This window comes from Bufo gargarizans, chromosome 3 (assembly GCF_014858855.1).
Source record: "Bufo gargarizans isolate SCDJY-AF-19 chromosome 3, ASM1485885v1, whole genome shotgun sequence".
Taxonomy (NCBI): domain Eukaryota; kingdom Metazoa; phylum Chordata; class Amphibia; order Anura; family Bufonidae; genus Bufo; species Bufo gargarizans.
This window is the reverse complement of record NC_058082.1, coordinates 458,576,029-458,591,422: the sequence shown is the minus strand read 5'-3', so window position 1 is coordinate 458,591,422 and position 15,394 is coordinate 458,576,029.

Here is a 15,394-nt window from a genome sequence, read left to right as displayed (position 1 = left end):
AGCTCCCACCCACCTGGCTCTATATTGTCCCTACGGAAAAACAAGGGGTTAATTACAATATGTGGGAAATGGGAATATGGTGGCTGGGGAGGGGGTTAATAATCTGCAGGGCAAGGATTGCAGGGCTACAAGGATTACAGGGGTTAATCTGTAGGGGTAAAATAGGGCAGGGGTAACAACAGGGGTTCATCAGGGGTTTATTACAGGGATGAATGTTGTGTAGGGGCAATGCAGGGCAGGGGTTAGTGTATAATGCAGGGGTAAATTGGTTGGTGGTATAGGGAAACAGGGGGTTCATATTATGGATTGGTGGTTCAGGGGTTACCAGGGAAATGTAGGGGTTAATGCTCATTGGTCTAGGGGTAAAGGGTTACTCAGCCAGTCCAGAGGTTCTCCAGGGGTTAATTGCTCATTGTAGGGGATGATTCTCGCTTGTAGATGCTCGTCTTGCAGGGCTTGATTCTCAATTGGGGCTTCTCGGCTCAACTGCAAAGCGCAGAGCCACCGGTCTATTTAAATCCGGAGGCACTCACTCCCGAGTGGCCCACGCACGCCTGCAGGCAAGTCCATGTGGGCTAGCGCGGTGATATGACGTCACCGCACCAGCCCGCGTGTCCTGGTGCACGCTTCCTCGCAGGGGGATGCTTTGATCCTCCTGCCTGTGAATTAAATGCCAATCTCCGGCGCTGTAATTACAAAACTGGAGGTCCGCGGCAATTACAGCGCTGGAGGAACGCCACTGGACATAATTGTCCAGTCATCTAGGCGGCATCAGCTTGGGGGGCACCCGTGCTTGGGGGACATTATTTTGGCCACCAGATAAATATGTATATATATAAATCGGGTTGAGGTCAGGACTCTGACTGGGACACTCCAGAAGGTGTATTTTCTTCTGTTTAGGCCATTCTGTTGTTGATTCACTTCTATGCTTTGGGTCGTTGTCCTGTTGCAACACCCAGATGGCCTTAAGTTCTCCAGAAAAATGTATTGATAAACTTGGGAATTCATTTTTCCTTCGATGATAGCAATCTGTCCAGGCCCTGACACAGCAAAGCAGCCCCAAACCATGATGCCCCCACCACATACTTCACAGTTAGGATAAGGTTTTGATGTTGGTGTGCTGTGCCTCTTTTTCTCCACATGTAGTGTTGTGTGTTTCTTCCAAACAACTTAACCTTGGTTTCATCTGTCCACAGAATATTTTGCCAGTACTGCTGTGGAACATCCAGGTGCTCTTGTGCAAACTGTAAACATGCAGCAATGTTTTTTTGGACAGCAGTGGCTTCCTCTGTGGTATCCTCCCATGAAATCCATTCTTGTTTAGTGTTTTACGTATCGGAGATTCGCTAACAGGGATGTTAGCATATGCCAGAGACATTTGTAAGTCTTTAGCTGACACTCTAGGATTCTTCTTCACTTCATTGAGCAGTCTGCGCTGTGCTCTTGTAGTCATCTTTACAGGAAGGCCACTCCTAGGGAGAGTAGCAGCAGTGCTGAACTTTCTCCATTTATAGACAATTTGTCTTACCATGGACTGATGAACAGCAAGGCTTTTGGAGATACTTTTATAACCCTTTCCAGCTTTATGCAAGTCAAGAATTCTTAAAGGGTTTCTATCACCAGAAATACTGTTATGTAGCTGACTGACATTAGTGATGCACCCATGTCAGCACTACATAACAGTATGTTTCTAACGTTAGTCCCTGCAGCCGTTTTTGTTAAAAAAAAACACTTTTATTATATGCTAATGAGCCTCTAGGTGCTATGTGGGCGTAAAATCAGCACCTAGAGGTTCCGTCCACTCACTCTGTATTCCGCCCAGGTCCAGTGTTGTGCCCTCCCAGCTCCTCTTGATTGATGCCACTGTTCCTGCATCGTTGGCGAAATCCCGCGCCTGCGCCGTTCACTTCTGTCTTCGGCGCAGTGAGTGAATGATGCGATCCTGGTGCCGGCTGTGCCGGCATACATACATAATTCCTTTGGGTAGCCATCTTATATGCTTCTGGCCTATGTAAAAAGCTGTGAACTCTCATCTTTCTGAAGCCTGGGTCGCCTATGATATAGATGGACACTTTTATTACCACTACTCTGTAAGGCCAGCAATAAAAGGTCATAAAAGCTACACCAGGCCCAGCTCATCCTGTCCAAGATCAGCTCGCTGTCAAGCCTGGCTGGAGCGTGACGTCATTAATTTCCAGGTCTGGTTTGAGGAGAGATAATAGCCCCTTAATTAGCTCTGGGCATAAAACCAGTCCACTTTCATATTTCATTTATGAATCAACTTATGCCCTTTCTGACACCAGATCCAGGCTCTACAGAGTATTGTGGTTAATTGGGTATCAAATATGACTAGAGGATGTGATTCTGTAGCTGACCTATGGGTGGTAGAAGAACTACAGGTCCCAGCATTACCGTGTGTGGTCTCATTCTGTAGGTAAATAAATAAGGATCGCAAATATGTATTCTGTATAAAAATATGCTGATGTATCAGGGAGATACGAGCTTAAGTATAATCCTCATTGTAGGAACTGAACTTTGATGGGGTCATAAAACACTTGGGGGCCATTCACTAGGCTTCACAGTCACTCTGCTGCCATTGGCTGACAGGAGTAAGTCTCCTGCCCATGGGAGAGTTCATAAAAACCCATGCACAAGGACAGAGGAGAGAGACCCATGGAACATCACCAGACACTGAATTGGACATTGACGGCATATCCCTGTATCAGAAGAACTTTGAGGGTCTCCCCTGATACATACTGAAAAGGGGTTTGCAAGGATTCAAAAAGGACATATGAACGACCATCTGAAACCCTGCAGAGAAACTAAGTATTCTTTCATCTTTTTCCCTTTCATTTGAACTGTCGTGATTATTTATATTGTTATTATTATTCTGTAGTTTTATAGTCATTTTCATTAGATTTGTCTGCACTGCTTTTTACCGCTTATTAAAGGGAACCTGTCACCCAAAAATCGCCTATTAAGCTGTTTACAGTACCTTATAGTGCTGTATAGTCGTTTCCTGATGCACTTTTTGTTAGTTTTGCCGCATGTATGCTCAGTCAGAAATCGATGTTATATTCAGCTGCTGCCCCGTGCTTCAAGTCAGGCTTGAAGTCACGGGGGCAGCGGCCTCGGCGTCTTACATGGCCCTCTCCCCGCCCCCTGCCTCTGTGACTGACAGCCGAACTCCGATTCCGGGACCGCGCTCAACGGCCGCATGCGCAGTAAAGGGCGGCAGGAGCGCGGTCCCGGCTGCCGCGCGTACTACGCGCCGTCTTACTTTCGCCGCACTGCGCATGCGCCCGACATCCTGTATCAAACGCGCCCGCGCCCGGCATCTGGGCGCGGGCGCGTTTGATACAGGATGTCGGGCGCATGCGCAGTGCGGCGAAAGTAAGACGGCGCGTAGTACGCGCGGCAGCCGGGACCGCGCTCCTGCCGCCCTTTACTGCGCATGCGGCCGTTGAGCGCGGTCCCGGAATCGGAGTTCGGCTGTCAGTCACAGAGGCAGGGGGCGGGGAGAGGGCCATGTAAGACGCCGAGGCCGCTGCCCCCGTGACTTCAAGCCTGACTTGAAGCACGGGGCAGCAGCTGAATATAACATCGATTTCTGACTGAGCATACATGCGGCAAAACTAACAAAAAGTGCATCAGGAAACGACTATACAGCACTATAAGGTACTGTAAACAGCTTAATAGGCGATTTTTGGGTGACAGGTTCCCTTTAAAGATTATAAAATCTAAATAGCCAAGTCTTCCATATTCTAAGCTGCTGAACAACGTACCTTGCCTTTGAAGAGACGTTACCAGGTAGTTAGTTAATTACATTTAGGAATTGTAGCTGGGGGTGATTGACTGCGGTTGGTCAGTAAGTGATATCCGGTTCATCCACTGATCTGTGTGATAGTGAATGACCCGGATAGTCGGCTCGTGGACCGGGAACCCACGTGGTGGCAGTTACCGAAGTGTAGTGGGGGGTGTTAGCCGAGTGGTAATACCCCGGTCACGTGAGGTCTCTGTGTGTGCGCAGACTCCGTCACAGACCACTACGTCAGAGCTGTGGGATCCGGAGCGGTCGGATCCATAGTTCGTGACACCGGCTTCCTCACTGCGCCTGCGCTGACTACGTCACAGTGAGGAAGCCGGCATCAGGAGAGCGGCCTTCACTCACTGCGCCTGCGCCGAAGTGAACGGCCCAGGCGCGGGATTTCGCCAACGATGCAGGGAACAGTGGCATCAATCAAGAGGAGCGGGGCGGGCACAACACTGGACCTGGGCGGAATACAGAGTGAGTGGACGGAGCCTCTAGGTGCTGATTTTACGCCCACATAGCACCTAGAGGCTCATTAGCATATAATAAAAGTGATTTTTTAACAAAAACGGCGGCAGGGACTAACGTTAGAAACATACTGTTATGTAGTGCTGACATGGGCGCATCGCTAATGTCAGTCAGCTACATAACAGTATTTCAGTATTTCTGGTGATAGAAACCCTTTAATCATAGGTCTTCTGAGAGCTCTTTTGTGCGCGGCATCATTCACATCAGGCAATGCTTCTTGTGAAAAGCAAAAATTGGATTCAAATACACACTCGAGCATATGAGGTATTCAGCCGAGTATCGCGATGCTCGAGCCGAACCAGTGTTCGGCCGAGCATGCTCGCTCAACACTAGTCTTTACGTCGGTTCCAATGATGTTGTCATAACCGGGGTAATACCACATTGGGATCTTAAGGGTCATGTATCTGGCAATCTGGACAATAACTTCTTCAATTTTTGGGGCCTTCACCCAACCTTATTGGTGATCAAATCCGATCACCACACACTGAGGGCTGGCTGTGGGAAGTAAACCATGTTTGACGTTGGTAATGGAAATTTCCGCACCAGTGTCAAGCATGATTTTAGTCTCTAGGTCTTTTATCCTGGCTGTTATGTGGGGTCTCCCTGAATAATCCAGTATAATGGGACATACTGGCGCCAGATCTTTAGGGAACCGTTATCTTAAATCAATTTGTACAAGACTCCCAGGAGGTACATGTGAGGTACATACTGTCACTTGTGGGTTCTTACCCTGAACACTTAGTGTGGAATCCAAGGATTTCACACCCTCTAATGTCTGGGCTGGGGTATTCACGATGGCCCTTGTGAATGTCCAAGATTTTTCTCAAGCTGTTCCCCAACTGATTTGGCATAATTGGGTTTCATCTTGAAACCATTATTATTGCCAGTTTTTTTTCCAGATTAGCATGATTATTTCGGGGCCGTTGAGGACAATTCATCTTTATGGGGCCGTGGAGAGAACAGTTGAATTAGATTTGGTGTGCTGTACACATTCATCTTGAGATCTAACATGTACAGGCACACGCTCCCTCACTTTGACAGATTTTTTTATTGTGCAGTGTATCCTGTCTACACTGCTCAATAATCATAAGGGATAGCTCCCTAGCTGCACTCAGCCGGATTGCAGTATCAAGATATGGGATTTTTCTACAATCATACCCTGTGGAATTCTGATACCTTGATCCTTCGTAACCTTCCTGTACATAGCTTCAAACAGACTACACAGAGACATGGGCTCATCATGTATAGTGGGTTTGAATTTAGTCAGGATGTCTGGAGTAACGTCACGTTTGATTCAGGTGTGTGGGTAATTTGAATAACTCCATGCAATATTCGGGAACCACTGAATATTTGTTACAATGACCCTCAAAAATATTGCATGAAATGAACGGATCTACATTGGGATCGTATTTTGGGATCTCCTAGCAGATCCATAACAGGAAATTTAACCTTTCCATACTGGTATGGTTAGGATACACTTCCTCCTGTCTTTCCGGACGTGTTGGCGGATTGGAAGTGGTATATTGCCAACCACTTCCCCCCCAAGTGTTGTCCTGATCCTGGATACGGCTGCTATATCTGTTCTCCCTGGGTGTTTTGGAGAACTGTAGCATCCATTCCACCTGTCCCCTAGTGTCTAGAGAGTTGGATGTTTGATTTGTGGGAGACATCGGCACTGTTGCCGCTGTCTCCCCCTGTGCCGTTCCTGAAACGTAAACCTGTTTCGTGGGCAACATGCCGTTAGCACCAGGCCGTGACAGATTCGAGACTACCTGTTGCAAATCCGCAATGGTCTGTGTTTTTGCAGCCAGGTCCTCTCGAAGTAGAACAATGAGTGCATCTGTTGATGCTGCGCTGCTCTTGAACTGATTTATCTCAGTGTACAGTCTGAGCAGCTCCTTGTGCATGCCAGAGTAGAACCTCTCCTTTTCCGAGAGTCTAGACTCTAACACACAAATTTCTCTGCCCCTCTCGACTGTACACTGGGCCTTTTCTTGAAGTTGAGATTCTAACGTGTGTACTTGTCTGATGTTCTCAACACAACAATTGCAGTGAAAGTTTTCCAAATGGTATCTTCAAAGGTGTAAACCAATTTAGCTAACATTTGGAGCGGTTTGTTAGTTGTATTGAAGACACTTTTGCTGATGCATACCTTATCGTGAGCGTATGCCTGGTCCAACAAAGTGGACCATAGCAGCTCTGTAAATTTGTAAGTGGTGGGGAGGATGGGGTTGAATGAGCAGTGTTTTGCTAGATGTTTCAGTGTGGAGAAGTCCATACTTACTTTTTGTTGAGATGCCATCTTCTTTGGTGATGTCCTTTCCTTGTCCTTGGTTCGCTGCTTGGAGGAGGTCCTCTAGTATCGGAACGCCATCTTCCGCCCAGCCGGACTTCTTCTGAACAGCTCCAACGGCGATGGTTCTCTCCAAGGGACTGTATGAGACATCTTCTGTGGACGTTTGCATGTGTTAATCGTTCGTGTAAGGCAACAATTTTTTTTTTATTGTTACACAAAAAAAAAAATCTAAAGATTTAGGTTCTCTGCTTTAGATTTTGCCTTGTGTTTAGTTTTGATTAAAAAAAAAACAAAAAAAAAAAAAACGCTTTACCTGTCCGAACTATCAGGCCCTGGACTCACACAAACGACTGTCCGTGTCTCTCTTGCCTGCTTAGTTCACAGAGTAGGCGATTTTCCTCACCAAAGCCAAACACAAAAGCATATTCTTAGCAGTGGGCCTGGCTCGCCAATGTAAAAGGAAATATTAATTATTAATATTTTGGGTTATTATTATTATTATTATTAATAAATACAAATAATCTACTATGACCCCGCCTTATTATTCTCCTACCTGGCTCGCCAATGTAAAAGGGGAATATTAATTATTAATATTTTGGTTAATATCAATAATTAATATTCATAAATAGGTGCGAGTCATCTCTTGATGACTCCGCCTATTTATACTATAAAATAACTAACTTCCTTGTCGCACTTACTTTGAACTGAACTACATGCGAATTACTACTATGGCAGCAACTACTACAATAAATGACTATACGCTGTAATATGAATAATAATGTATAATAATGCATTTATCACACAATAACAGGTCTACAGTCTAATTATTGCTATAACTAGATATATTTATATCAATAGACATATAAATATATATACTTATAGTCGCACACAGTAATATATTAACTACACTACAATACACCTAGCTACACTAAACACAATACAATATCTTACACAATTACAGCCCAAACTCTACCTAAAAATACACTTACACACACTATTAGCAGCTCACACCCACCTGGCTCTATATTGTTCCTACGGAAAAACAAGGGGTTAATTACAATATGTGAGCAATGGGAATATGGTGGCTGGGGGGGGGGGTTAATAATCTGCAGGGCAAGGATTGCAGAGGTATAGGGGTTTGTGCTTCCAGGCGGGGGGATGCTTTGATCCTCCTACCTATGAAGAGAATGCAAATCTCCGGCGCTGTAATTACAGCGCCGAAGCTCCGCGGCGTACAAAGGCAGGGGAGCCCTTTGTTCCCCTATCTTTGCAATGCTAAACATCTCCGGACCTGTCGGAGATGTTATCAAAAGGCAGAGGATCTCTATTGAAAAGCAGCATCAGTTGGGGAAGGGGGGGGCACATTATTTTGGCCACCAGATATATATGTATATATAATATGGGCAGCATGGTGGCTCAGTGGTTAGCATTGGTGCCTATGTCTGTAATGACAGCTGGATGCTAATGTCTGTAAAGCGCTGCGGAATATAGTAGCGTTATATAAGTGTATAAGATAAATAAATATATATATATATATATATATATATATATATATATATTCCTGGGGCATACAGGGACAACACAATAAATATATATTGTAGGAAAGTGCAAGGGTCCGTCATTGACGGAAGGTATGTGTCACCGAGATTTCTGGACTCGGTGAGGTAAGAGCCAGTAATTTAATGTGTCAGTGGCAGCTAGTGCTGGCTGACATGGTTTTGCTATTTAGTATGGCTATAAAGCAGTCAAAGTGCAGGATGGGTGGCTTTTCCCCATGTTCCAGGCCGGGTCTTGGTTTGGGCTATAAAACACAGGCAGCACTGTCAGGTGGTGAGAATGTATTCCTCTCTGACAATGAAGCTATGTCAGTCTCTGTGTTGGGACCTGGGAGTTTGGGCCTGGGTAAAGGCCTACTACCTTGTTGGCGTGAGAGCAGGTGGTTTCTGCTATGTCCAAGGACTTCTGCATTGCTGCATGGTGTGAACAAACACCAGACTCAAGGTGACTGTTTTCCTTGAAACTGACTTTTTGTTTTTCTTATCCTTATGTGTGAATAAACACTGAACTGTTCAAGTTAAAGATGTTGTCTTTGCCTCTATACTGTTTCCGCAAGCTGTCTACCAGAGCAAATCCAACAATATATACAGGTGAAACTCGAAAAATTAGAATATCGTGCAAAGTTAATTTATTTCAGTAATGCAACTTAAAAGGTGAAACTAATATATGAGATCGACTCATTACATGCAAAGCGAGATATTTCAAGCTTTTATTTGTTATAATTTGGATGATTATAGCTAATGAAACCCCAAAGTCACAATTTTGAGGTACCCTTTGCTCAGGCGATATGGATTAACCACTTCAGCTTCCCTAGCTTAAACCCCCTTAATGACCAGACCACTTTTTAAAATTCTGCACTACACTACTTTCACGGTTTATTGCTCGGTCATACAACTTACCACCCAAATGAATTTTACCTCCTTTTCTTCTCACTAATAGAGCTTTCATTTGGTGGTATTTCATTGCTGCTGACAGTATTTATACTGCCCTGGCATTTTAGGGGCCCTAAAGCGTGAGAAGAAGTCTGGAATATAAATATCTAAACATTTTTACACATTTGGATTCCGTGAGGGGTATGGTGAGTTCATGTGAGATTTCAATTTTTGTCACAAGTTAGTGGAATATGAGACTTTGTAAGAAAAAAAAAAAAAAAACATTTCCGCTAACTTGTGCCAAAAAAAAAATCTTCTATGAACTCGCAATGCCCCTCAAAAGTGATCTTTATAGCGCCGCAGCGATTTTGCGGTGTTTTTGCAGTGATCAGAAAAAAAAAATCTGTCACTGCGGTGGGGCGGACTGAACGCAAGTGTGCGCACAAGATCAGGGCTGATCGGGCAAACACTGCTTTTTTGTGGAGCCTATAGAACATGTCCTATTCTTGTCCGCAATTGCGGACAAGAAAAGGCATTTTCTATATAGTTCTGGCAATGTGCGGAAAGCACATTGCCGATGTCCGTGTTTTGCAGATCCGCGGTGTCCGTGTTTTGCAGATCCGCAAAACACATACGGATGTCTGAATGGAGCCTTACAGGGGGGTGATCAATGACAGGGGGGTGATCAGGGAGTCTATATGGGGTGATCACCCTCCTGTAAGGCTCCATTCAGACGTCCGTATGTGTTTTGGGGATCCGCAAAACACATACGGACGTCTGAATGGAGCCTTGCAGGGGGGTGATCAATGACAGGGGGGTGATCAGGGAGTCTATATGGGGTGATCAGGGGTTAATAAGTGACAGGGGGGGGTGTAGTGCACTGGTGTTTGGTGCTACTTACAGAGCTGCCTGTGTCCTCCGGTGGACGATCAAAGCAAAAGGGACCACCAGAGGACCAGGTATATTAGACGCTGTTAGACCAGGTATATAAAATCGCATCTACAGCCTGCCAGCGAAAGATCACCGCTGGCAGGCTGTAGATCCACTCGTTTACCTCCCAATCCTGTGAACGCGCGCTCCTGTGCGCGCGCGTTCACAGGAAATCTCGCGTCTCGCGAGATGATGCGCCGATACGTCAAGGAGGAACAAATCGACCGCCGCCAGGACGCATCCCTGCGTTAGGCGGTCCTGGGGTGGTTAATTAGCTGACTAGAGTGTGACACTTTGAGCCTAGAATATTGAACCTTTTCACAAAATTAGAATTTTAAGCTGCATTAATGCAATTACTTTTAATTTGTATTATTGAAATAAATGGACTTTTGCACGATATTCAAATTTTTCGAGTTTCACCTGTATATATGCATATAATACTGGGGCATATATGTATATCTATATATATATATATATATATATATATACAGTACAGACCAAAAGTTTGGACACACCTTCTCATTCAAAGAGTTTTTTTTTATTTTCATGACTATGAAAATTGTAGATTCACACTGAAGGCATCAAAACTATGAATTAACACATGTGGAATTATATACATAACAAAAAAGTGTGAAACAACTGAAAATATGTAATATTCTAGGTTCTTCAAAGTAGCCACCTTTTGCTTTGATTACTGCTTTGCACACTCTTGGCATTCTCTTGATGAGCTTCAAGAGGTAGTTACCTGAAATGGTCTTCCAACAGTCTTGAAGGAGTTCCCAGAGATGCTTAGCACTTGTTGTCCCTTTTGCCTTCACTCTGCAGTCCAGCTCACCCCAAACCATCTCGATTGGGTTCAGGTCCGGTGACTGTGGAGGCCAGGTCATCTGGCGCAGCACCCCATCACTCTCCTTCATGGTCAAATAGCCCTTACACAGCCTGGAGGTGTGTTTGGGGTCATTGTCCTGTTGAAAAAAAAATGATGGTCCAACTAAACGCAAACCGAATGGAGTAGAATGCCGCTGCAAGATGCTGTGGTAGCCATGCTGGTTCAGTATGTCTTCAATCTTGAATAAATCCCCAACAGTGTCACTAGCAAAGCAGCCCCACACCATCACACCTCCTCCTCTATGCTTCACGGTGGGAAACAGGCATGTAGAGTCCATCCGTTCACCTTTTCTGCGTCGCACAAAGACACAGTGGTTGGAACCAAAGATCTTACATTTGGACTCATCCGACCAAAGCACAGATTTCCACTGGTCTAATGTCCATTCCTTGTGTTCTTTAGCCCAAACAAGTCTCTTCTGCTTAGCAGTGGTTTCCTAGCAGATATTCTACCATGAAGACCTGATTCACACAGTCTCCTCTTGTTCTGGAGATGTGTCTGCTGCTAGAACAACTGTGTGGTATTGACCTGGTCTCTAATCTGAGCTGCTGTTAACCTGCGATTTCTGAGGCTGGTGACTCAGATGAACTTATCCTCTGCAGCAGAGGTGACTCTTGGTCTTCTTTCCTGGGGCGGTCCGCATGTGCGCCAGTTTCTTTGTAGCGCTTGATGGTTTTTGTGACTGCACTTGGGGACACTTTCAAAGTTTTCCCAATTTTTCAGACTGACTGACCTTCATTTCTTAAAGTAATGATGGCCACTCGTTTTTCTTTACTTAGCTGCTCTTTTCTTGCCATAATACAAATTCTAACAGTCTATTCAGTAGGACTATCAGCTGTGTATCCACCTGACTTCTCCACAACGCAACTGATGGTCCCAACCCCATTTATAAGGCAAGAAATCCCACTTATTAAACCTGACAGGGCACACCTGTGAAGTGAAAATCATTTCAGGTGACTACCTCTTGAAGCTCATCAAGAGAATGCCAAGAGTGTGCAAAGCAGTAATCAAAGCAAATGGTGGCTACTTTGAAGAACCTAGAATATGACATATTTTCAGTTGTTTCACACTTTTTTGTTATGTATATAATTCCACATGTGTTAATTCATAGTTTTGACGCCTTCAGTGTGAAGCTACAATTTCATAGTCATGAAAATAAAGAAAACTCTTTGAATGAGAAGGTGTGTCCACACATATATTACTGGGCCCACATACACCCACGAGGGACACATGGGCAAATACTGGGCCCATACAAATATACAGGGAGTGCAGAATTATTAGGCAAGTTGTATTTTTGAGGATTAATTTTATTATTGAACAACAACCATGTTCTCAATGAACCCAAAAAACTCATTAATATCAAAGCTGAATATTTTTGGAAGTAGTTTTTAGTTTGTTTTTAGTTTTAGCTATTTTAGGGGGATATCTGTGTGTGCAGGTGACTATTACTGTGCATACTTATTAGGCAACTTAACAAAAAACAAATATATACCCATTTCAATTATTTATTTTTACCAGTGAAACCAATATAACATCTCAACATTCACAAATATACATTTCTGACATTCAAAAACAAAACAAAAACAAATCAGTGACCAATATAGCCACCTTTCTTTGCAAGGACACTCAAAAGCCTGCCATCCATGGATTCTGTCAGTGTTTTGATCTGTTCACCATCAACATTGCGTGCAGCAGCAACCACAGCCTCCCAGACACTGTTCAGAGAGGTGTACTGTTTTCCCTCCTTGTAAATCTCACATTTGATGATGGACCACAGGTTCTCAATGGGGTTCAAATCAGGTGAACAAGGAGGCCATGTCATTACATTTTCTTCTTTTATACCCTTTCTTGCCAGCCACGCTATGGAGTACTTGGACGCGTGTGATGGAGCATTGTCCTGCATGAAAATCATGTTTTTCTTGAAGGATGCAGACTTCTTCCTGTACCACTGCTTGAAGAAGGTGTCTTCCAGAAACTGGCAATAGGACTGGGAGTTGAGCTTGACTCCATCCTCAACCCGAAAAGGCCCCACAAGCTCATCTTTGATGATACCAGCCCAAACCAGTACTCCACCTCCACCTTGCTGGCGTCTGAGTCGGACTGGAGCTCTCTGCCCTTTACCAATCCAGCCACGGGCCCATCCATCTGGCCCATCAAGACTCACTCTCATTTCATCAGTCCATAAAACCTTAGATAAATCAGTCTTGAGATATTTCTTGGCCCAGTCTTGACGTTTCAGCTTGTGTGTCTTGTTCAGTGGTGGTCGTCTTTCAGCCTTTCTTACCTTGGCCATGTCTCTGAGTATTGCACACCTTGTGCTTTTGGGCACTCGTGATGTTGCAGCTCTGAAATATGGCCAAACTGGTGGCAAGTGGCATCTTGGCAGCTGCACGCTTGACTTTTCTCAGTTCATGGGCAGTTATTTTGCGCCTTGGTTTTTCCACACGCTTCTTGCGACCCTGTTTACTATTTTGAATGAAACACTTGATTGTTCGATGATCACGCTTCAGAAGCTTTGCAATTTTAAGAGTGCTGCATCCCTCTGCAAGATATCTCACTATTTTTTTTAGCCTTTTCTGAGCCTGTCAAGTCCTTCTTTTGACCCATTTTGCCAAAGGAAAGGAAGTTGCCTAATAATTATGCACACCTGATATAGGGTGTTGATGTCATTAGACCACACCCCTTCTCATTACAGAGATGCACATCACCTAATATGCTTAATTGGTAGTAGGCTTTCGAGCCTATACAGCTTGGAGTAAGACAACATGCATAAAGAGGATGATGTGGTCAAAATACTCATTTGCCTAATAATTCTGCACTCCCTGTATACACAGGGGATATATGTATATATAATGTAACATATATCCCCACTGGCCATTCATGGCTAATATATATGTATGTATGCATAGTTTAATGGAGACATATATACATATATATCTAAATCTCCCCCTTCACACTACACTCTGTACAGTAAGGAGCTTTGTTATTTGTAAGCAAGCTACTGATTGGTCAGTTCAGGCTGGCTGCTGTGGAGGGAGACATGCTACGGCGCTACAATCTCTAATGAAACTGCTAGCAGAGTGGCTGCTTGGCGGGGTAAGCAGTCTCCTGGTGGGCAGCGGGCATTAGTGAACATTGGACAGGGTGCATGCCTGGGGTTTCTTATCCCTTGACCTGCAGTGGCTAGCAGGGGTGGATTGGGCATAGACCTTACCGGGAAATTTCCCGGTGGCCTGATGAGTAGTGATGGACAAACTTCTGCCCGGACGGTTCACGAACGCGTTCAAATGTTCGCGAACCACAAGTTTGCGGCGGGTCCCATTTTAATGGCAGGGGAACCTGAAAAACTTCAGCTTATATTTGCAGCCAAGAAATAATTACTAGAAGTGCACAAATAGTCCCACAACATGGACAGTGACAAACCAGATGTATTATTTGAATTTGCAATCTCCATTCATTATTTTTTTTAAATGTGGAATATCGGCAATATAATTTTCGCGTACGCGCATGCGCACACCAGTTATAATTATTTTTTCCAATACCGTTTGTCACTGTGTGAAGCAGAGGGAACGCAGAAAAACAGCAAACAAATGCTGCTATACCCAAATGCACTATATAGAAAGTATATTATTGGTATACACCCCGCTTCTATCAGTATTTTTGGGGGGGACTGTTAAATAATACCAGTAGAAATTATTTGTTCCAATAGCATTTGTCACTCTCTGTAGATGCAGTAACGCAGCAAAACCGCAAACAAATGCTGCACTACCTAAATGTACTATATAGAAAGTATATTATTGGTATATAACACCCCGCTTTTATCAGTTTTTTTTGGGGGGGGCGACTGGTATATCACACCAGTAGAAATTATTGGTTCCAATAGTGTTTTTCACTCTTTGTAGATGCGGTAACGCAGCAAAACCGCAAACAAATGCTGTAGTACCCAAATGCTCTATATAGAAAGTATATTATTGGTATACACCCTGCTTCTATCAATTTTTTTGGGGGGCGACTGGTATATCACACCAGTTATAATTATTTTTTCTAATAGTGTTTGTCACTCTGTGTAGCTGCAGTATCGCTGCAGAACCGCACACAACTGCTGCACAATACAAATGCACTATAATATACTTTCTATGTTAGAAAGTATATTATAAGTGTATTACACCCCTCAGTACTGCACACCTATCAATAGTACACCTATACCGGTCCTTAAACTGACTTTTGTGGACCTATTTGATAGCGTTTTTGTTCCTAACAGTCTGTTCCTGCTCTACACAGCAACCTTTCCCTACACTGACAAAGACTGAATGTAAAATGGCAGCCAGATCGGGTCTATTTATAAGGTAGGGGGTATGTCCATGTGCTGAAACTTTTCAATTGGCTGCCCTGTACCACCTGATGGATGTGTCACGGGTCAAAGTTCTTCACAATGTAAAAGAATATGGTGGGCGCGAATATCACCATATGTTTGCATGTTCGGCGAAACGCGAACGAGCAAAGTTCGCCGCGAA